The sequence below is a fragment of the Delphinus delphis genome, chromosome 3 (genome assembly GCF_949987515.2).
Source record: "Delphinus delphis chromosome 3, mDelDel1.2, whole genome shotgun sequence".
NCBI lineage: Eukaryota > Metazoa > Chordata > Mammalia > Artiodactyla > Delphinidae > Delphinus > Delphinus delphis.
Genome location: NC_082685.1, coordinates 51,719,358 through 51,743,155, shown reverse-complemented (window position 1 = coordinate 51,743,155; position 23,798 = coordinate 51,719,358).

The window sequence follows — 23,798 nt, the reverse complement described above, 5'->3', positions numbered from 1 at the left end:
ATCAGCACCATAACCCCTCTCATTTGGATGGCACTTCGTGATTTTTGAGCACCTTCCAAACACTCTCATTTGATCTTCCCCACAAGTCTGTGAGAGTGGAATTAGCATCCCACCCTTAGAGATAATGAAACACGTTCTGAGAAGTTCAATGACTTTCCTTGAGATGCCATAACTAGGAGACTGCAAAAGCAGGCTGCTGAGCCTGAGTTCATATCCCGAGTCCACTGTGTTTTCCACACTAGGAGACATAGTTTGGAGAGGTTGCCACGTCCTATGTTTACATTTTATTTTGATGGTGTCCACATTTTCTTTATTCTTCATTCTTGATGGAGTGGCTATCAATGGTGACAATACTCAGGATTCATGAATGGTGGAAAAAGAAAATTCCTGGTTGAAAACAATCTCCCTACCTTCATAGATTTGTGTTTTCCCTAATTTACTAGTTCTTCTCATTAATGAACCTTTCTACTGCCCTGTATAATTGATTATGGCAGGTAAGCACTGCAAATTTCTAACCTCAAGAGCAATACCCATCTACTTTCTGTCTCAGCTCCTGTACAGAATTACTGCAATAAGGCTCTTAAAACAACATCCACCACAACAAATCCATTCCATATGTGGGCTAATATAACAATAATGGTAGATTTCCTAAGTAATATTGACCCACAGTATGCCAGAGAGAGGGATGAATGGCTGGATTTATATAATCCTTAATGAAATCATGGTTCATTCTTAAACTTTTTCTTTATGTCACTTTAGGGAAAAGGGGGAGATTAGAGAGAATTACTCAACTAGGCAAATTAAATTATCACACAATGTCTACACTGTTCATTTGAGTGGCTCAAATGATTGCATAAGCTCTCTTTTTATGTGGTGCTAACAATGAAGGGTATCTCAACTGGTGCTATTGAAGACCAAACAAAATTGATGATGGAATGAAAATTGGTTCAATGGCTAGAACCACTATCTTGTATATAATGAGCCTTTTAATTAAAGATAGTGTTTAATATTCATGATTTATAATAATTGGTGATTTATTTTAAGATGGGCTCCTTAGTTGGGGCTTTGGGTTGTATGTTATGGCAATGACACCTAAAGATATTTTTCTCTAAAGAGAAAAAAGATTATATAAATTGTTAAAAAAAAAAAAACAAACCTTCCCTGAATAAACAAGAAAAACTTTAAAAAAAAATGTCAAAAAAGTGCCATGGGATTAACCACAACATTGACGGGATGGATGTTGAGACAACCTTCTGACACACTGCAGTAAGCTCATATGTAATTAGACTAATGGAAATGTTAAAGGTTAAAAAATGCATTTGCAAGTGTTTTTGAAAATTTTCTCTCTCCATATGTGTGCGTACATGTGTGTAGAGATTAAGGAAAAGAGCTATGTTTATTTCTTACCATAATAAGGTGATTCTGCTGATGACACTGTCCCTTGCTAACTAAAGTTTTTAACATGTCAGTTGAGTTTAGAACACAAAAGGACCTTGGGATTTTATACAATTTACTGGGGGGAAGTCAGAGGCAGTAGGCCATGCATACACTCACACCCATGCTTGAAAGATCCACCAAGAAGATGGCTGTCAAGATGTCAAGAAAAAGGAATCTAGTGAAAAAAAACAAGCTTTGGAGTCTGGTGGTCACTGATTTAAATCCAAGTTCTGTCACTTACTAATGATGTTACTGAAAATAAGTTATCTAACCTCTTATAACCTCATCTTTGAAATCTGGATAGTGATATCTGTCTTACAGAATTGTTCTGAAAGTTACATGAGCTGATACATAGTTGTTTAGTGCAATGCTACACAGTGGGCATGTAAATGTAGCAATTATTATTAGCACTATAAATACTGCTAGTAACATTAAAAATACATCATGTACATGCTCTATGCCACACACTCTAATTGAACCTTCAATTATGAACAGCAACGTTTTGTGTGTGTGCAGAAATAACTTATGTCTCTGCACATATCGGCTTGAATATGAGGAGATAGTTTTTTCTAACTTGGCTGTGAGTCAAGAAAGTAATTACAATTTGACTATACAGGTGCCCTAATGCACACACTTAACTCGTTTATAAATTTAACATACAATCGTTCAGTCATTGAAACTCTTTAAGACATCAGGTACTGTGCCTATTTTACTGCCTTTTCTCAGCATACAGTGTAATTTAACATTAATTCAGAATGTATACTCCATGAGTTTAGGGACCTTGTCTTTCTTTGTCACCACTGCATCATCTGCCCTTAGCACAACGTTTGGCACATATAGGAAATATTTAACAATGACTGGATGAAAGAATGCATGATTGAATGGCCTTTCCAAATAATACTGCTCCTATCAGCCAATAAAGTATAACATACATGAAGACATGGATTTCTGATGTTCCATGTATCCTTACAATGACACAATATGAACCACAAAATGTCTGTTTGAAAATGGAGAATAGGTTTGGGGATTTAAGAAAGAAACAATCTTCTTTGGCCTTATAAAATAACTACATCTTTTGCAGAGACCTCATCTCAAGGAGGAGAGTGATTTATATTAAGTGTGAAAAGTAATAATCCCTCAGAAATGCAAAGCCAAGAAAACATAATGAAGTGGGGATTAAGAAATCAGAGAACATTTGGCAGGTTTTTAGAATGTAGCCAATATTAATAATGAAGCCTTATGTATTTGTGAGATTCCAGAATGTTACGGATGTAAAGATTGAAAGATAACTCGGACACAAAATAGAAGTTCACAGAGGAAATGTATGCACAGAGACAAGGCCAGGCAAACTAGAACTTGACCATAGGCTTAGGTTTTGCCCCCCTGCCCTTGTACACTATACTAGATTGCATGAAGGTGGAAGGACAGCTTGAGAGATCTAAGGTTTCCTTTTCCCTGAGCCTCACTGTGCTCCTGTTGGCCCTTCTACAAGGTTGGACAGGTGCAAGAAAGGTACTTCTTGCTGAGTTAGCAAAAGCTCAACTGTCTTGTCTCTCATCAGTGGTGTGAGAAAAAAAACAAAAGCAAACAAACAAAACCAAGGGAGCCAGAGAAAGATAGGACAGAGTCTTTTTCCAGGTGGAAACAACTGCTAGTCTACTTTAATTCTAGCCTTATTGTTAAGAATGACCAAAAAAAGAGAAGAGGAAAGCAAAAGAGCGAGATGTCACCTCATTAACATAGTGGAACTAAAACACAGATGGTACCCAAAAGATGGAATCCCATGAAAGGGAAAGGGGTCTCTTCAATGCTTTTTGATACTGATCCTTGGGTAGAGAAGTAGTAGAGAGAAGTCTTGATTTTGCTTCTCAAATACACATTCAAAATATCTGCAGAACTGTGACTGAGAAACCCAAGGTTCTGGAATTAAGTTTAAACTGGCCCTCTGCTTCCTCTTTGTAAGCTTTTAAATTACTTTTTGAATGGATTTCCCACACGAGAAGATTAAGGGATGATAGTACTGAGCCTTGCCAAAAGGTCTTCTAATCATTCTAAACATAATTCATAATGGGGACTGTGGGCACCTGCCCATCAAGAAGGGAAGTATCCTAGCAGCAACTCCCCTAATTCCCTGCACAGCTGTCAGCTTCCCTTTCAGATGGTGATGATGGATGCATGCACTGACCTGGACCAATCTTTAACTGGCATTCCAATCCTGTTCTTTTACTGAGGACTCATTAATGCCAATTATAATCTTTGATTAAGCCTGTGCTTGACAAATGGGCCTTATTGCAAGTCTTCACTCCAGACATGAATTTACAACTAGAGGTTAGCATAATCAATACTCTGCATAGTGTATTGTCAGAAACAGGATTTGCCAGAAAACCTAGTGCAAGGCAGCCAGTGGCATTCAATCTATCACAGCTGCCCACTAAGAATGAACAATGGCCATCCTCCATTAATCGCCCCCTGTCCTCAGATGTTCCACATTCAATCAAGAGCAAGGCTGCAGGAAATGAGATTGCCTATTAAGAAAGACACTGTTTAGAATTTCTCAACAAAATGACCACTGGGAATTTTAATAAGGAAACAAAACGTTTTCTTTGCTCTTCCATGGTTAGCACAACATCAATTACATCCATATGGTAGAAATAAGATGCAGAATCGATTTTTCCAATCTCATAAAAGTAAGCATGGTTTCAGAACTATCCATTCACTCCTCTGTTGAAAAGCCATTCCTTGGACCAAGTTAAAAAGCTAGAAAGCTATGTACTTGTACCACATTAGGCTCATAGAACACTCCTCACTGAATTGCTCTTTAATGACTATTATCAGAGGTTGCTATAAGAAACAGAATTTTTGAAATCCACTTCTGCTCCATTATTCAATGAGATCTTAGCTGGGGTGGAGCTGAGGCTTATGTATGCTGGTATGTTGAGTTATGTAACATTTTGCTAGCAAGCCATGTTCCCTGCTCCTCTTGGTCCAAAACAGCCTCATGGGAATAAACTTTTTAAGCATGTTCACAGTGAAGTTCAATTTCATACAAACATATAAGATACACTGAGGCAGAGCTAGAGAAAATAGAACTCCTGTGAGAATGGCTATAAGTGAAAAAGAAGTCAGACATGTCAAGCTACATGAAGCCTGGAGCTTCTGGAGGTGTTGGGAAGACCAGTAATGCTGAAAGAACTGCATCACTAGGGGCCCACCCACACTCCGATGGGATCCCCCCTCTCTTAAAAGCAAGCCACACAACAGGGAAGTATAGACGAAGTTGGAAAATAAAGAAGACAATGTGACATCAATAGGGAAAATAGCCCCCAGAGGATACTTTGATTTCAAGAGTATGTCAACACTGTCATGTGGGCGGCCTGCAAAAACTGGCAGGAGGAGGCCAGTGCTGGCATCTCTAAGGTAGTGAGTAGAATGAGAGCAGACACCAGAGCAGGGAGAAAATACAACAGTCGGAATGAATAGTGGGGAGGAAGAAATGTGGTCAGCACAGAATAGTAAGTAAGATTTCTCACAGAGGTGCAAGGAGGAGGGACTAAGAGTCCAGCCAGACGGCATAGGAACAAACCCTTAACATGTCCTGAGCTGGAATCCAGAATGGAGAGAGCCAGCATCCAATTATACTTGATCTGTAAAATAACAGCTACTGAGGCTGTTATCATTCAGTATACATTTCATCATTCAGTATACATTCCATAAAAAGTTGTATGAGGGGCTTGCCTGGTGGCGCAGTGGTTGAGAGTCCGCCTGCTGATGCAGGGGACACAGGTTCGTGCCCCAGACTGGGAGGATCCCACATGCTGCGGAGCGGCTGGACCCGTGAGCCGTGGCTGCTGAGCCTGCGTGTCCGGAGCCTGTGCTCCGCAACGGGAGAGGCCACAGCAGTGAGAGGCCCGCATACCGCAAAAAAAAAAAAAAAAAAAAAAAAAAAAGTATGAGAAAGACCTTTCCAAATTTAATGCCCAGAAAATAAAAAATGTTGACACCCCTTACCAGCACCTATTCTTCCTGACTGTAAGACTAATAGATCCATCACCTTTCTCTTTTTGACTTGGCTTCTAGGAAGCCAATAACACAGTCTTATACTTCATCATCATAATAAACCTAAACCTAATTTTTTGAATTAGCTTACCTCCACATCCCTTTCTAGCTCATGATTTTTCTTTATGATGCTATTATACTAATTTTGTTCCATATGTCTTTTTGTTGTAAGAGCTGGCATATAAGTAAATAAATATGACATTCTTATTGCATAGTACTCATCGTAGTCTAAATTCCATCAAGATATGGTAATAGCTGTATCTTATTGCTATGTCTTGTGGAGGGAATCAAGTAGATATTCTTACTTCAGTCCTCTCTTTTACCCATCTACAAGGTTGTTAAAAAGATTAAATACCAAAGTAAAAATAATTTGTAACTTTAAAACACTACTCAAATGGGAACATTTCTTCTATTCCAAGCCACCTCCTTTATGTTCATGTCACAGTATTTTGGCATTGCCATAGTACTCAAAGCTCTGTTAAAACTCTAAAGGCTAACGTTAAAAAATGTAAATGTTTTCTGAGAAGGTGGCATTATAAATTATAATCAGCTCTTGACACCTTAGCTCAAAACAACATATTGTTTAATCTTGCTGAAATGTAGAGATTGAGAGAATGAGACCCACAACAAGGAAGTTTTTGGGGAAGAAGGAAGGAAGGTAGCAGTCCACGAAAGCTGGGACTGAAGATCTTTTCGGGACCCTCAGCAGGCAGCTTATAGGGAGTTGTGTCTCATAGGAGGAAAGAAATGGAAGAAAGGACGAAGGTACAGAAATGGCTCAATGATTCACTAGCCTGCACAGTTCTGCCCATGGCTGGTCCATCCTATTTTGTTGGATGCATCAGAGGAGGTGGAAGCTGGAATCAAGAATACCAATTAGCTTGGTCCAGTAATCAAGTTGAGACTAACTAATTGCTTATTTAAGGCCTTCTCCTATAATTAGAGCCTATGTGATAAATATGCATCCTCAAATATACCTTAGCTAAAGTTTAGAGTAGCATTTGGCAATAAAAACAGCTGGAGTGAGAGCAGGACTGGGCAGAACGGAGAAACGACTGTGCTCAGTTACATGGTACACAATTATGCATCCACTGTCCAGAGAATGTCTTTAATGTTGGAGGCTAGCTGTGCAGTGAAGAGAATACATTTGTAATTGCTTAAAGGGAAAAGCAGGAACATCAAGGTGTTTTGGTTTATTCTGTTATGAAAGCTTTCTAAGGGCTTTCTAAATGAAAGCAGATAATAGCAAGGCTGAAAATGAGTGTCAGTCTAAAACAATGAGAAAACAGTAAGATTTCCATGATGCTTCCCAGAGATGCCTCCCTCAATGGGTGTCTTTTGCTGAGCCCCTTAAAACAGCTGACAAGAGCCTGAGACATAGCTCTGGTCACTGTTGAGATGTTGTCTATTTAATCTTATGTTCAGGTTGCATTAAGGAACACAGACTGGTATGGAAAAGGGCCCCAGAGGAATTTTCCTTTGATCAAATCACCAAACAGTCTGAGGGCTATTTTCTAAATGCAGTTTGGAGATCTCCTCATAGGATCCCCATGCCCCATCCAACGCTTAAAAGCTTCAGCTTTTTCCCCTTTCCAACATCTTCAAGATGAGAGGCCTTCAAGATGGCAGAGGAGTAAGACGTGGAGATCACCTTCCTCCCCACAAATACATCAGAAATACATCTACACGTGGAACAACCCTTACAGAACACCTACTGAACGCTGGCAGAAGACCTCAGACTTCCCAAAAGGCAAGAAACTCCCCACGTACCTGGGTAGGGCAAAAGAAAAAACAGAGACAAAAGAATAGGGACGTGACCTGCACCAGTGGGAGGGAGCTGTGAAGGAGGAAAGGTTTCCACACACTAGGAAGTCCCTTCATTGGAGGAGACGGGTGGGGCAGAGGGTGGGGGGAAGCTTCAGAGCCATGGAGGAGAGTGTAGCAACAGGGGTGCAAAGGGCAAAGCGGAGAGATTCCTGCACAGAGGACCAGTGCCGAGAGGTCTGTCTGCTCACCTGCTGGGGTGGACAGGGGCTGGGAGCTGAGGCTCGGGCTTAGGAGGTCGGATCCCAGGGAGAGGACTGGGGTTGGCGGCATGAACACAGCCTGAAGGGGGCTAGTGCACCACAGCTAGCCGGGAGGGAGTCTGGGAAAAAGTCTGGACCTGCCTAACAGGCAAGAGACCATTGTTTCGGGGTGTGTGAGGAGAGGGGATCCAGAGCACCGCCTAAACGAGCTCCAGAGATGGGCGTGAGCTGCGGCTATCAGCACGGACCCCAGAGACAGGCATGAGATGCTAAGGCTGCTGCTGCAGCCACCAAGAAGCCTGTGTGCAAGCACAGGTCACTGTCCACACCTCCCCTCCCAGGAGCCTGTGCAGCCTGACACTGCCAGGGTCCCATGATCCAGGGACAACTTCCCCAGGAGAACACACGGTGTGCCTCAGGCTGTTGCAAAGTCATGCCAGCCTCTGCCGTTGCAGGCTTGCCCTGCATTCCATACACCACCCTCCCCCACGGCCTGAGTGAGCCAGAGCCCCCTAATCAGCTGCTACTTCATCCTCATCCTCTCTGAGCGAAGAACAGACACCCTCAGGTGACGTACATGCAGAGGCGGGGCCAAATCCAAAGCTGCACCCCAGGAGCTATGTGAACAAAGAGAAAGGGAAATTTCTCCCAGCAGCCTCAGGAGCAGCGGATTAAATCTCCACAATCAAATTGATGTACCCTGCATCTGTGTAATACCTGAATAGAAAACAAAGCATCACAAAATTGAGGCAATGGACTTTGTGTGATTTTGTCCATATAGATTTGCTTTTACCATTTGTCCTAGGGTTCTGTCTGTCTGTTTTTTTGGTTTCTTTCTTTGTTTTTTAGTTTACTTTTATAGGACTTGTTATCACTGGTGGATTTGATTTCTTGGTTGGGTTGCTCTTTTCTTTCTTTCTTTTTTTAAAATTACTTTTCAATTTTTAATAATTTTTTAATTTTTAATTTTAATAACTTTATTTTATTTTTCTTTTTTTCTCCCTTCTATTCTGAGCCATGTGGATGACAGGGTCTTGGTGCTCTGGCCTTGTGCCAGTCCTGTGACTCTGAGGTGGGAGAGCCGAGTTCAGGACATTGGTCCACCAGAGACCTCCCGGCTACATGTAATATGAAATGGCAAAAGCTCTCCCAGAGATCTCCATCACAACAAAGACCAAGCTCCACTCAACGACAAGCAAACTACAGGGCAGGACACCCTATGCCAAACAACTAGAAACACAGGACCACAACCCCACCCATTAGCAGAGAAGCTGCCTAAAATCATAATAAGGTCACAGACACCCCAAAACAAACCACCAGATGCAGCCCTGATGACAAGTAAGACAAGATACAGCCTCATCCACCAGAACACAGGAACCACTCCCCTCCACAAGGAGGCCTACACAACTCAATGAACCAATCTTAGCCACCAGAAACAATGGGAACTACGAACCTGCAGCCTGCAAAAAGGAGAGCCCAAACATAGTAAGGTAAGCAAAATGAGAAGAGAGAGAAACACACAGCAGATGAAGGAGCAAGGTAAAAAGCCACCAGACAAAACAAATGAAGAGGAAATTGGCAATCTACCTGAAAAAGAATTCAGAGTAAAGATAGTAAAGATGATCCAAAATCTTGGAAATACAATGGAGAAAATACAAGAAACGTTTAACAAGGACCAAGAAGAACTAAAGAGCAAACAAACAATGATGAACAATACAATATATGAAACCAAAAATTCTCTAGAAGGAATCAATAGCCGAATAACTGAGGCAGGAAAACGGATAAGTGACCTGGAATATAAAATAGTTGAAATAACTACCACAGAGCAGAATAAAGAAAAAAGAATGAAAAGAATTGAGGACAGTCTCAGAGACATCTGGGACAACATTAAACACAAAAAATTTCAAATTATAGGGGTCCCAAAGAAGAAGAAAAAAAGGAAAGGGACTGAGAAATTATTTGAAGAGATTATAGTTGAAAACTTCCCTAATATGGGAAAGGAAACAGTTAATCAAGTCCAGGAAGGGCAGAGAGTCCCATACAGGATAAATCCAAGGAGAAACATACCAAGATACATATTAATTAAACTATCAAAAATTGAACACAAAGAAAAAATATTAAAAGCAGCAAGGGAAAAACTACAAATAACATACAAGGGAATCCCCATAAGATTAACAGCTGATCTTTCAGCAGAAACTCTGCAAGCCAGAAGGGAGTGGCAGGACATATTGAAAGAGATGAAAGGGAAAAACCTACAACCAAGGTTACTCTATGCAGCAAAGATCTCATTCAGATTTGACAGAGAAATCAAAAACTTTACAGAGAAGCAAAAGCTAAGAGAATTCAGCATCACCAAACTAGCTTTACAACAAATGCTAAAGGAACTTCACTAGGCAGGAAACACAAGACACTGAAAAGACCTACAATAACAAACTCAAAATAATTAAGAAAATGCTAAAAGGAACATACATATCGATAACTACCTTAAATGCAAATGCATTAAATGCTCCAACCAAAAGACACAGACTGCCTGAATGGATAAAAAAATGAGACCTGTATATATGCTGTCTACAAGAGACCCACTTCAGACCTAGGGACACATACAGACTGAAAGTGAGGGGATGGAAAAAGATATTCCAGGCAAATTGAAATGAAAAGAAAGCTAGAGTAGTAATTCTCATATCAGAAAAAAATAGACTTTAAAATAAAGACTATACAACAGAGAAGGACACTACATAATGATCAAGGGATCAATCCAAGAAGAATATATAACATTTATAAATATTTATGCACCCAACATAGGAGCACCTCAATACATAAGGCAAAGGCTAACAGCTGTAAAAGAGGAAAACGACAGTTATACAGTCATAGAAGGGGACTTTTACACCCCACTTTCACCAATGGACAGATCCTCCAAAATAGAAATAAGTAAGGAAACACAAGCTTTAAATGACACATTAAAGAAGATGGACTTAATAGATATTTATAGGACATTCCATCCAAAAACAACAGAATACACTTTCTTCTCAAGTGCTCATGGAATATTCTCCAGGTTAGATAATATCTTGGGTCACAAATCAAGCCTTGGTAAATTTAAGAAAATTGAAATCATAACAAGTATATTTTCGACCACAATGCTATGAGACTAGATATCAATTAAAGGAAAAAATCTGTAAAAAATACAAAGACATGGAGGCTAAAGAATACACTACTAAATAACCAAGAGATCACTGAAAAAATTAATGAGGAAATCAAAAAATAACTAGAAAAAAATGACAATGAAAACATGACAAACCAAAACCTATGGGCGCAGCACAAGCAGTTCTAAGAGGGAAGTTTATAGCAATACAGTGCTACCTCAAGAAACAAAAAACATCTCAAACAAACAACCTAACCTTACACCTAAAGCAATTAGACAAATAAGAACAACCCCCCCCCCCAAACTTAGCAGAAGGAAAGAAATCATAAAGATCAGATCAGAAATAAATGAAAAAGAAATGAAGGAAACGATAGCAAAAATCAATACAACGAAAACTGGTTCTTTGAGAAGGTAAACAAAGTTGATAAACCACTACTCAGCCTCATTAAGAAAGAAAGGGAGGGCTTCCCTGGTGGCACAGTGGTTGAGAGTCTGCCTGTTGATGCAGGGGACACGGGTTCGTGCCCCAGTCCGGGAAGATCCCACATGCCGAGGAACAGCTGGGCCTGTGAGCAATGGCCGCTGAGCCTGCGCGTCCGGAGCCTGTGTTCCACAATGGGAGAGGCGACAACAGTGAGAGGCCTGCGTACTGCAAAAAAAAAAAAAAAAAAAAGAAAGAAAGGGAAAACACTCAAATCAACAGAATTAAAAATGAAAAAGGAGAAGTAACAACTGAAACTGCAGAAATACAAAGGATCATGAGACATTACTACAAGCAACTATATGCCAGTAAAATGGACAACCTGAAAGAAATGGACAAATTCTTAGAAAACTACAGCCTTCCAAGACTGAACCAGGAAGAAAGAGAAAATTTAGAAAATATATAGAAATAGAAAATATAAACAGAAAATAAAAACAAGCACTGAAATTGAGACAGTGCTTAATAATCTTCCAACAAACAAAAGCCCAGGACCAGATGGCTTCACAGGCGAATTCTATCAAACATTTAGAGAAGAGCTAACACCTATCCTTCTCAACCTCTTCTAAAATATAGCAGAGGGAGGAACACTGCCAAACGCATTGTACAAGGCCACCATCACCCTGATACCAAAACCAGACAAAGATGTCACAAAGAGAGAAAACTACAGGCCAATATCACTGATGAACATAGATGCAAAAATCCTCAACAAAATACTAGCAAACAGAATCTAACAGCACAATAAAAGGATCATACACCATGATCAAGTGGGGTTTATCCCAGGAATGCAAGGATTCTTCAGTATATGCAAATCAATCAATGTGATTAACCATATTAACAAATTGAAGGAGAAAAACCATATGATCATCTCAATAGATGCAGAAATAGCTTTTGACAAAATTCAACACCCATTTATGATAAAAACCCTCCAGAAAGTAGGTATGGAGGGAACTTGCCTCAAACAAAAAAAGGCCATATACAACAAACCCACAGCAAACATCATTCTCAATGGTGAAAAACTAAAACCATTTCCTCTAAGATCAGGAACAAGACAAGGTTGCCCACTCTCACCACTCTTATTCAACATAGTTTTGGAAGTTGTAGCCACAGCAATCAGAGAAGAAAAAGAAATAAAATGAATCCAAATTAGAAAAGAAGAAGTAAAGCTGTCACTGTTTGCAGATGACATGATACTATACATAGAGAATCCTAAAGATTCTAGCAGAAAACTACTAGAGGTAATCAATGAATGTGGTAAAGTAGCAGGATACAAAATTAATGCACAGAAATCTCTTGCATTCCTATACACTAATGATTAAAAATCTGAAAGGGGTGGGCTTCCCTGGTGGCGCAGTGGTTGAGAGTCCGCCTGCCGATGCAGGGGATGCAGGTTCATGCCCCGGTCCGGGGGGATCCCACATGCCACGGGGCGGCTGGGCCCGTGAGCCATGGCCGCTGGGCTTGCGCGTCCGGAGCCTGTGCTCCCGCAGCGGGAGAGGCCACAGCAGTGAGAGGCCCGCATACCGCAAAAACAAACAAACAAAAAAAAAAAACAAAAAAAAAATCTGAAAGGGAAAGTAAGGAAACACTCCCATTTACCATTGAAACAAAAAGAATAAAATACTAGGAATAAACCTAACTAAGGAGACAGAACACTTGTATGCAGAAAACTATATGACACTGATGAAAGAAATTAAAGATGATATCAACAGATGAAGAGATATACCATGTCTTGGACTGGAAGAATCAACATTGTAAAAATGACTCTACTACCCAAAGCAATCTACATAGTCAATGAAATCCATATCAAACTACCACTGGCATTTTTCACAGAACTAGAACAAAAAATTTCACAATTTGTATGGAAACAGAAAAGACCCCGAATAGCCAAAGCAATCTGGAGAAAGAAAAACAGAGCTGGAGGATTCAGGCTCCCAGACTTCAGACTATACTACAAAGCTACAGTAATCAAGATAGTATGGTACTGGCACAAAAGCAGAAATATAGATCAATGCAACAGGAGAGAAAGCCCAGAGATAAACCCACACACATATGGTCACCTTATTTTTGATAAAGGAGGCAAGAATGTACAATGGAGAAAAGACAGCCTCTTCAATAAGTGGTCCCGGGAAAACTGGACAGCTACGTGTAAAAGAATGAAATTAGAACACTCCCTAACACCATACACAAAAATAAACTCAAAATGGATTAATGACCTAAATGTAAGGCCAGACACTATCAAACCCTTAGAGGAAAACATAGGGAGAACACTCTAGGACATAAATCACAGCAAGATCCTTTTTGACCCACCTCCTAGAGAAATGGAAATAAAAACAAAAAAAAAAAAAACAAATGGGACCTAATGAAACTTAAATGCTTTTGCACAGCAAAGGAAACCATAAACAAGACGAAAAGACAACCCTCAGAATGGGAGAAAATATTTGCAAACCAAGCAACTGACAAAGGATTAATCTCCAAAATATACAAGCAGTTCATGCAGCTAATATCGAAAAAACAAAGAATCCAATCCAAAAATGGGCAGAAGACCTAAATAGACATTTCTCCAAAGAAGATGTACGAATTGCCAACAAGCACATGAAAGGATGCTCAACATCACTAATCAATAGAGAACTGCAAATCAAAACGACAATGAGGTATCACCTCACAGCAGTCAGAATGGCCATCATCAAAAAATCTACAAACAATAAATGGTGAAGAAGGTGTGGTGAAAAGGGAACCCTCTTGCACTGTTGGTGGGTTTGTAAATTGATACAGCCACTATGAAGAACAGTGTGGAGGTTCCTTACAAAAGTAAAAATAGAACTACCATACGACCCAGCAATAACACTACTGGGCATATACACTGAGGAAACCATAATTCAAAAAGAGTCATGTACCAGAATGTTCATTGCAACTCTAATTACAATAGCCAGGACTCGGAAGCAACCTAAGTGTCCATCAACAGATGAATGGATAAAGAACATATGGCACATATATACAATGGAATATTACTCAGCCATAAAAAGAAACGAAACTGAATTATTTGTAGTGAGGTGGATGGATCTAGAGTCTGTCATACAGAGTGAAGTAAGTCAGAAAGAGAAAAACAAATACCGTATGCTAACACATATATATGGAATCTAAAAAAGAAAAAAATTGTTCCGAAGAACCTAAGGGCAGTACAGGAATAGAGATGCACACGTAGAGAATGGAGTTGAGGGAGGGGGAAGGTAAGCTGGGACGAAGTGAGAGAGTGGCACGGACATATATACACTACCAAATGTAAAATAGATAGCTAGTGGGAAGCAGCCGCATAGCACAGGGAGATCAGCTTGGTGCTTTGTGACCACCTAGAGGGGTGGGATAGGGATGGTGGGAGGGAGAGGCAAGAGGGAGGAGATATGGGGATATATGTATATGTATAGCTGATTCACTTTGTTATACAGCAGAAACTAACACAGCATTGTAAAGCAATTATACTCCAATAAAGATGTTAAAAAAAAAAAGTTGACCCACAAGGCTCCTCATGATCTAACTCCTCTATCAGGCCCTCTGGAACCACACCTCACCTTCTTCTGTGATCTCTGGGTGACACTGACTGGCCTTCATTCTGTTTCTAGAACCTTCACTCAAGCTGTCCTCTCACAGCAAAGCAACATTCCCACTCACCTACCTCCCCATTTTTTCTCTGGAAAATTCTATATTGTGCCTCATATTTCAATTGAAAGTTTAGTGGCTCAAGGAACTTCTGTGACCCCAGATTCTTCCATGTTGCTTGTTACATGGACCCAGAGCACTCGTATTGCTTACGCATAGTGCTCAACACAATCATGATTAAATAAGTACTCAGGTTATGATATTATGATCAGCTTCTTCACTAGCATATGCATTCCACAACAGCGGGCCCATCATCCGTCTCATTCATTACTGTTCTCAGTGCCCAGTAGAGTGCTATGTGTACCATCGGTGCCTAATAAATATACGTTTAATGAAGGAAATAGGAAAAACAATCTGGGAATTACCACCTAGTCAAGATAATGTATTGAAATGGTGAGCATCTGAAGACTTTCATTTAAAGAAATGGAGGTTGAGGAGGAAGGGGCTGGGAGATCTGACCATCTTCAGAGTCTTCAAACCTATCCTTCAAGTTTCACGTAGTTGGGAAAACTTCCTTCATATCTTCAAGCATAGTAAAGCACTTTCTGCTGTGTATTTCCACAGAGGCACACGTTCATACCACTATCACCTAATCGTATTGCTGTCGTGATCACTTTCTCGTCTGCTTGCTCTGATTCCCTGAAAACAGGTTTCTAGTTTTGCTCATTTTTGTGTCCTCCAAGCATGGTCTAGAGCCTGGTATATAATATGCACTGAATAAATATTTTCTAAATGGCTGGGTGAATGAATAATGGAATATACTTCACTCATGGAAATGAAAAGAACTGCTGTAGGTCAAGGATCTAGGACTAAGGGAGAAAAATGAGTCTTGTGATCAATCTAGGCTTACTAAATCCTTTTGCAACATCAGGAAAATCATGAGAATAAACATAGCCATGCTTGTTCCCATGATGTATCAGTGATGACTCCTGGGCAAAAAGTCTGAGAGGTATCCTCATGTCTGTGCTGTTTTGGTTGCTGTAAAAGGAACAGATCTTTCTAAGACATTTAGACAATGCTTGATAGCTAGAAACCAGCATCCATATAAGGCTGGGAAATCATAATTTTATCTGTTTCAACAGCACATCATGGGTAGTCCTTCCTCAGTCCCTCCCCCTCTTAATTTAGATCTTTAGACCTTACACTTGTAACATCCAAAGATGTGGTTCCAATTTTCATCCCTCCACCATAGAAATCAAAAAGCTTTTTGAATAAACAAGGGCTGCATTCTTGATTATAGCCACACATGATGGCCAAAAGAACCAGAGAGTAGGACAAGGCTAGTTCAGCACAAACTTATCCCCACCCTAAGAAAGAATAGTGTCTATGTTACCTGGCTAACACAGATGTTTGGCTATTATTGTCAATACCAATGAGGTATATCAAAGTTCTGGAGACTGAATAACTCAAGGCCCCCATATACATGTATTAGCATCCAAATTAGGGAATTTGGATGCAAATCCAATGGGACCGGCCATGCAAAACAGGCAAACTCATAAGTGTTCTGATAGCTTAACAGGTAAACCCCTGTCTCATTTAGGCGAACTGTATAAGTATTGCAACAAAGCTTATGACCTCATAGATAATTTTAAAATTTCCTTTAAACTTTCAATGTTTATTACAACCTTTTTGAAAAACACTTCTGAAGTAAAGGGAAAATTCTTAATAATTATTGTAAGAGAATGCATCTGTACCTTTATACCTGTATTTGCCAAATTAATTAGCTAGTTTATAGTACTCTAATCATAATCTGAATTATATTCTTTCATTTAAACAATGTTGCCTTCCACATAATACCTGCCGTGAGTAGGACATTTGAATGTGTTAGTATGCTGAAAGGAGGGTCTATGTTTACAGGGTTCTGTTTCCTAAATAATATTTCACTATCAGAGAACATTTTGAGTAGCTGCACATATGTACTCAAATTCTAATGAAACATAGATTAGAAACATTTAAATTTTCAGTAGAATATTATTTGGAGGAAAAACTCGATTTATTTGGCTGATTGTATGCTATTGCTACATTTGCAAATAAATTATTCTTGGCTGTATAAAACTTCACACAACAAATTCTGCTTGGAAGATTAAATGACTTTGAAACAGTTACTCAAACATGGAAAAGTCACTATTACTTCACAAGGGCTACTTTTAAGTTAATGTATTATCCAAAGAAAAGAAGAGCTTGATACAAATACCAAATGTAAACAAAGCTGGAAGTAGAACTATTTGGCTTGAAATAAATGCAAAGAGAAGTACTCTGTCAATATCCAAATTGAAATGCTTTCTCTTTCCACAGTCTCTTTAAGTTTCTGGATTCTGGTGATGACATCATTAGATTTTTGGCATCTGGGAGGTGTGTTACTGCTATTGGATTACAATTTCTAGAAAATGGGTAATTTTCCATGCTCTAAACAACTCTTCCATGCCAGGAAATGTACTGAAAGAAATTATGTATTTGTCCAATTATTTTGGCCTTTAAATCACTTACCATATTTTCTTGCTTTACTTTCCTGCTCCCCCATTAGAATGTAAGCTCCCTGAGAGCAGGAATTTGTTTTATTTACCTTTGGGTTCTTGGCTTGTAAAACAGTATCAAATACAGAGCAGTATTCAGTAAATATCTATTGAATGTTGAGCAAATGAAAATCGAAGAAGTGAACAGTGGATCAGATAACCAGATTATTACAACAGAAAGATAACAGATAAGAGGAGAGAAACAGTTCTTGGCAAACAAATTTAAGCCTTTTATTTGCCTAAAATTGAAATGTTATGGTATAGGCAGACAACAGTTAGATTTTACCTAATTATACAATTTCTTACATATATCAACTGTATGTGGTAAAAGCTCTGCCTGTTCTTTGGTTCTCCATATACATGACCATCTGACTGCAGCCCACCAAACTCAAAGTGCTATAAAAAAGCATTTCTGGGGCTTCCCTGGTGGCGCAGTGGTTGAGAGTCCATCTGCCGATGCAGGGGACACAGGTTCGTGCCCCGGTCCGGGAAGATCCCACATGCCGCGGAGCGGCTGGGCCTGTGAGCTGTGGCCGCTGAGTCTGCGCGTCCAGAGCCTGTGCTCCGCAACAGGGAGAGGCCACAACAGTGAGAGGCCCACGTACCACAAAAAAAAAAAAAAAAAAGAGAAAAAAAAAAGCATTTCTGGAAATTTCCAAGAGGAAATATTAATCTAGGACCTGTCTGTGGTAAATAAATATAGGAAGTGAAATATAAATTGTGGGACTATGCAATGTAGTCTGAAAGGATTGTTATTGACAGACTCTTGCTAAAGAAAACTAAGCTGAGATTTTTTATACATAATGGTAACTTACACATCGAGTCAACTGCCCACAGATTCATGTGTGGGTATTTAAAGAGAAATATCTGGATAGGGAGTTTAACCTAATTTGGGCCAAAGCACCTGTCGTAAAAAGTGCCCCTTGTACTCAGGCTCTGTGTGAAGCCACAAGAACGCACCTGAATAACCGAAGCCAAGTGGGAATGATATTCAGATGAGTTATTCTTTCTGGGTTAGACAACAGAGCACTGGGCTAGAAATACTTGGCTTCCCTCTGCCAACTGACAGAATAGCCTTAATCAAATGTTTCAGCATTTGAGCCTAAAAAAGACTGTAGGAGAGGATGATATTTTAGAATCTTTTTAGGGCTAATTTTCTAGGATCCATGAAAATCTATCGGGCCTAGGTGATTTGACTAGATGTCCCAAGTCCCCAAAATACTTAAGGCGAAAAAAAAAAAAAGTTATCCTGATAAAGTGGAAAATGAATAAGTGGTCCTCTGATGAATATAAATGGTATTTAAAAAATTGTTTTTAAAGACTCTGTAGATATCCAGGCCAAAATGGGTGCTTTCTTTTCTAAATAGAAATTTTCTATTTCTAAAATATCTGTGTATTTATCTCACCTCTCTACTTCAATTTACCTGGGCAGACTACCTAAATTAACCTAAGTGGACATGCTGAAGACAAGTGGGGGAGAAAAGGATTTTATGAAAATCGTAGGAGGACATATATTTCACAATTATTAGACTAGGTTTTTGTGATGTTCTCATCCACAAAATTCCATGGAGTTTATTCTTGTTTCCAAAGAGTAACCAGGGCATAAATAACCTGAACAGGTCCTGTTAGACACTAATGGCTCTATATGCATGTCTGCAACTCAGATTTGCATGCACATTTATGCTTTCCAAATAGGTCCAATCATTTTCCACAGAAGATTCTGACACTTGAAAAACTATGAATGGAGGGAGAAAATAACATGAATTTGGAGCATTGTTTAGTTGGCAAAAGTGATTTGTCATATCCCCCACCCCACCCCCAAATAGTGACAATCTGGAAGGAAACAGGGAACTTCAACTGTCACTAAGCATTGTTGAGAGGATGTGGCAGCTCCTGTCAGGAGGATTCCTCCTTTAAATCACATCAAGTAACTTAACAGGACAAAAAATATTCCATTATAATTTATTTCATTATCTTCTTTTCTATACCACTCTTTGACTACTGATCCACTTTGACTATTCCTGTTGAAATCATTCACAATCATACAAACCATAGCCTACCTTTGTGCCCCATAAAACAGAACACCGTGCTCAAAGATACCAATCTTGTCTCTTCTTTCCTCAAACAAATGAGGACATGAGGATGACTCAGAATAAAAAAAGACCCACAGATGCTTTATTTTATGGATTTATTACAGTCTCAAGGAAATGCTCAAAAAGTGATATTCCTGACATTCCTTACTCTATTTAAATACTTTTCTGATTTAGCAGGTCAGACTGTGTACAAGGTGTCAAAAGGCTTACAAAAGCCGTCATTTGGAAAGCTGGTCTGATTAGGACATTTTATCCAGACATCCATACATGAGCAGCTCCTTAGAATTCTTCTCCTCATTGACTAAAATCCAGCCACACAAGAAAATATTAGTTCTTTCCTACCTTGGGATATTCTCTAGATGTTTCCTCTATCTGGAAATTTCCCACTCAAAAATCTTCCTGTGATTCTTCTCTCATCATTTAGGTTGCAGATGAAAGGTCAGAAAAGACTTCTTTCACTGCTCTACACAAAGTTGCACATACTTCCAACCTAAAATACTATTGCCTTAGTTTAATATTCTTCAAAGCACTAATTGTCTGAAATTTTATTATTCAGTCATTTGTTTATGTATGTTTTGCCTGTGTCACCCAACAAGAATCCGAGCTCCTTGTCTCGTCTAAAATCTTATACTCGAGACTTCCCTGGTGGTGCAGTGATTAAGAATCTGCCTGCCAATGTAGGGGACACAGGTTCTATCCCTGGTCCAGGAAGAGCTCACATGCTGCAGAGCTACAAAACCCATGCACCACAACAACTAAGTCTGTGCTTTAGAGCCCGTGAGCCACAACTACTGAGCCCACGTGCCACAACTATTGAAGCCCACCTGCCTAGAGCCTGTGCTTTGCAACAAGAGAAACCACCACAGTGAGAAGCTCATGCACCATGATGAAGAACAGCCCCCACTCACCGCAACTAGAGGAAGCCCATGTACAGCAACAAAGATCCAACAAAGCCATAAATAAATAAATATTGTATCCTCAACAACTTGTATGAGGCCTAGAATATTCATAGCACTCCCTAACTTCCCTAACATGGGAAAGGAAATAGCCACCCAAGTCCAGGAAACAGAGAGTCCCAGGCAAGATAAACCAAAGGAGAAACACGCTGAGACATATAGCAATCAAAGTGACAAAAATTAAAGAAAAGGAAAAATTATTTAAAATGACAAGGTAAAAAAGACTAATTATATACAAGGGAACTCCATAAGGTTAACAGCTGATTTCTCAGCAGAAACTCTACAAGCCAGAAGGGAGTGGCAGGATATATTTAAAGTGATGAAAGGGAAAAACCTACAACCAAGATTACTCTACTGAGCAAGGATCTCATTCAGATTCAATGGAGAAATTAAAACCTATACAGACAAGCAAAAGTTAAGAGAATTCAGCACCACCACACAAGCTTTACAACAAATGGTAAAGGAACTTCTCTAGGCAGGAAACACAAGAGAAGGAAAAGACCAACAACAACAAACCCCCCAAAATTAGGAAAATGGTAATAGGAACATACATATCGATAATTACCTTAAATGTGAATGGATTAAAAGCTCTAACCAAAAGACATAGACTAGCTGAATGGATACAAAAACAACACCCATATAAAAGCTGTCTAAAAGAGACCCACTTCAGACCTAGGGACACATACAGACTGAAGGTAAGGGGATGGAAAAAGATATTCCATGAAAATGGAAATCAAAAGAAAGCTGGAGAGGCAATTCTCATGTCAGATAAAAGAGTTTAAAAGAGGGAAGAGATATGGGAACATATGTACATGTATAACTGATTCACTTTGTTATAAAGCAGAAACTAACACACCATTGTAAAGCAATTATACCCCAATAAAGATGTTAAAAAAATAAAATAAAATAAACACAATTACAAGAGACAAGAAAGGACACTACATAATGATGAAGGGATAAATCCAAGAAGAAGATACGATAACTAAAAATATATATGCACCCAACATAGGAGAACTTCAATACATAAGGCAAATGCTAACAGCTACAAAAGAGGAAATTGACAGTAACACAATAATAGTGGGGGACTTTAACACCTCCTTACACCAATGGACAGATCATCCAGACAGAAAATTAATAAGTAAACACAAGCTTTAAATGACACAACAGACCAGATAGATTTAATTAATATTTACAGGACATTCCATCCAAAAACAACAGAGTACACTTTCTTCTCAAGTGCTCATGGAACATTCTCTATGATAAATCATACCATGGGTCACAAACCAAGCATTACTAAATTTAAGAAAACTGAAATCATATCAAGTACCTTTCTGACCACAATGCTATGAGACTAGATATCAATTACAGGAAAAAACTGTAAAAAATACAAACACATGGAGGCTAAACAATATGCTTCTAAATAACGAAGAGATCACTGAAGAAATCAAAGAGGAAATCAAAAAATACCTAGAAACAAATGACAATGAAAACATGATGACCAAAAATCTATGGAATGCAGCAAAAGCAATTCTAAGAGGGAAGTTTATAGCAATACAATCCTACCTCAAGAAACAAGAAACGTCTCATATAAACAACCTAAACTTAACCCTAAAAGGACTAGAGGAAGAAGAACAAAGAAGCCCCAAAGTTAGCAGAAGGAAAGAAATCATAAAGATCAGATCAAGAAATAAATTAAAAAGAAATGAGGGAAACAATAGCAAAAATCAATAAAACTAAAAGCTGGTTCTTTGAGAAGTTAAACAAAGTTGATAAAACATTAGCCAGATCCATCAAGAAAAAAAGGGAGAAGACTCAAATCAACAGAATTAGAAATGAAAAAGGAGAAGTAACAACTGACCCTGAAGAAATACAAAGGATCATGAGAGATTACTACAAGCAACTATACGCCAATAAAATGGGCAACCTGGAAGAAACAGACAAATTCTTAGAAAAACACAACCTTCTGAGACTGAACCAGGAAGAAATAGAAAATATAAACAGACCAATCACAAGCACTAAAATTGAGGCTGTGATTAAAAGTCTTCCAACAAACAAAAGTCTAGGACCAGATGGCTTCACAGGTGAATTCCATCAAACACTTAGAGAAGAGCTAACACCCATCTTCTCAAACTCTTCCAAAAATTTGCGAACAAGGAACACTTCCTAACTAATTCTATGAGGTCACAATCACCCTGATACTGAAACCCAACAAAGATGTTACAAGAAAAGGAAAACTACAGGCCAATATCACTGATGAACATACATGCAAAAATCCTGAACAAAATACTAGCAAACAGAATCCAACACACATTAAAAGGATCATACACCATGATCAAGTGGGGTTTATCCCAGGAATGCAAGGATTCTTCAGTATACGTAAATTAATCAATGTGACTAACCATATTAACAAACTGAAGAATAAAAACCATATGATCCTATCAATAGGTGCAGAAAAAGCTTTTGACAAATTCAACACCCATTTATGATAAGAACTCTCTAGAAAGTGGGCATAGAGGGAACCTACCTCAATATAAAAAAGACTATATATGACAAACCCACAGTAAACATCATTCTCAATGGTGAAAAACTGAAACCATTTCCTGAAAGATCAATAACAAGACAAGGATGTCCACTCTTGCCACTATTATTCAACATAATTTTGGAAGTGCTAGCCACAGCAATCCGAGAAGAAAAGGAAATAAAAGGAATACAACTTGGAAAAGAAGAAGTAAAACTGTCCCTGTTTGCAGATGACATGATACTAGTCAAAGATAATCCTAAACCTGCCACCAGAAAACTACTAAAGCTAATCAGTGAATTTGGTAAAGTTGCAGGATACAAAATCACTGCACAGAAATCTCTTGCATTCCTATACACTAACAAAAAAAGATCAGAAAGAGAAATTAAGGAAACAATCCCATTCACCATTGCAAAAAAAGAATAAAATACATAGGAATAAACCTACCTAAGGAGGTAAAAGACCTGTACTTGGAAAACTAAAAGACACTGATGAAAGAAATTAAAGATTACACAACATATGGACAGATATACCATGTTCTTGTATTGGATGAATCAATATTGTGAAAATGACTATACTATAAACTATACTACCCAAAGCAATCTTCAGATTCAATGCAATCCCTCTCAAATTACCAGTGACATTTTTCTACAGAACTACAACAAAAAAATCTTAAAATTTGTTTGAAGACACAAAAGACCTCAAATAGCCAAAGTAATCTTGAGGGAAAAAAACAGAGCTGGAGGAATTAGACTCCCTTACTTCAGACTATACTACAAAGCTACAGTAATCAAGACAATATGGTACTGGCACAAAAACAGAAAAAATACATCAGTGGAACAGGATAGAAAGCCCAGAGGTAAACCCATGTACCTATGGTTAACTAATCTATGACAAAGTAAGCAAGGATATACAATGGAGAAA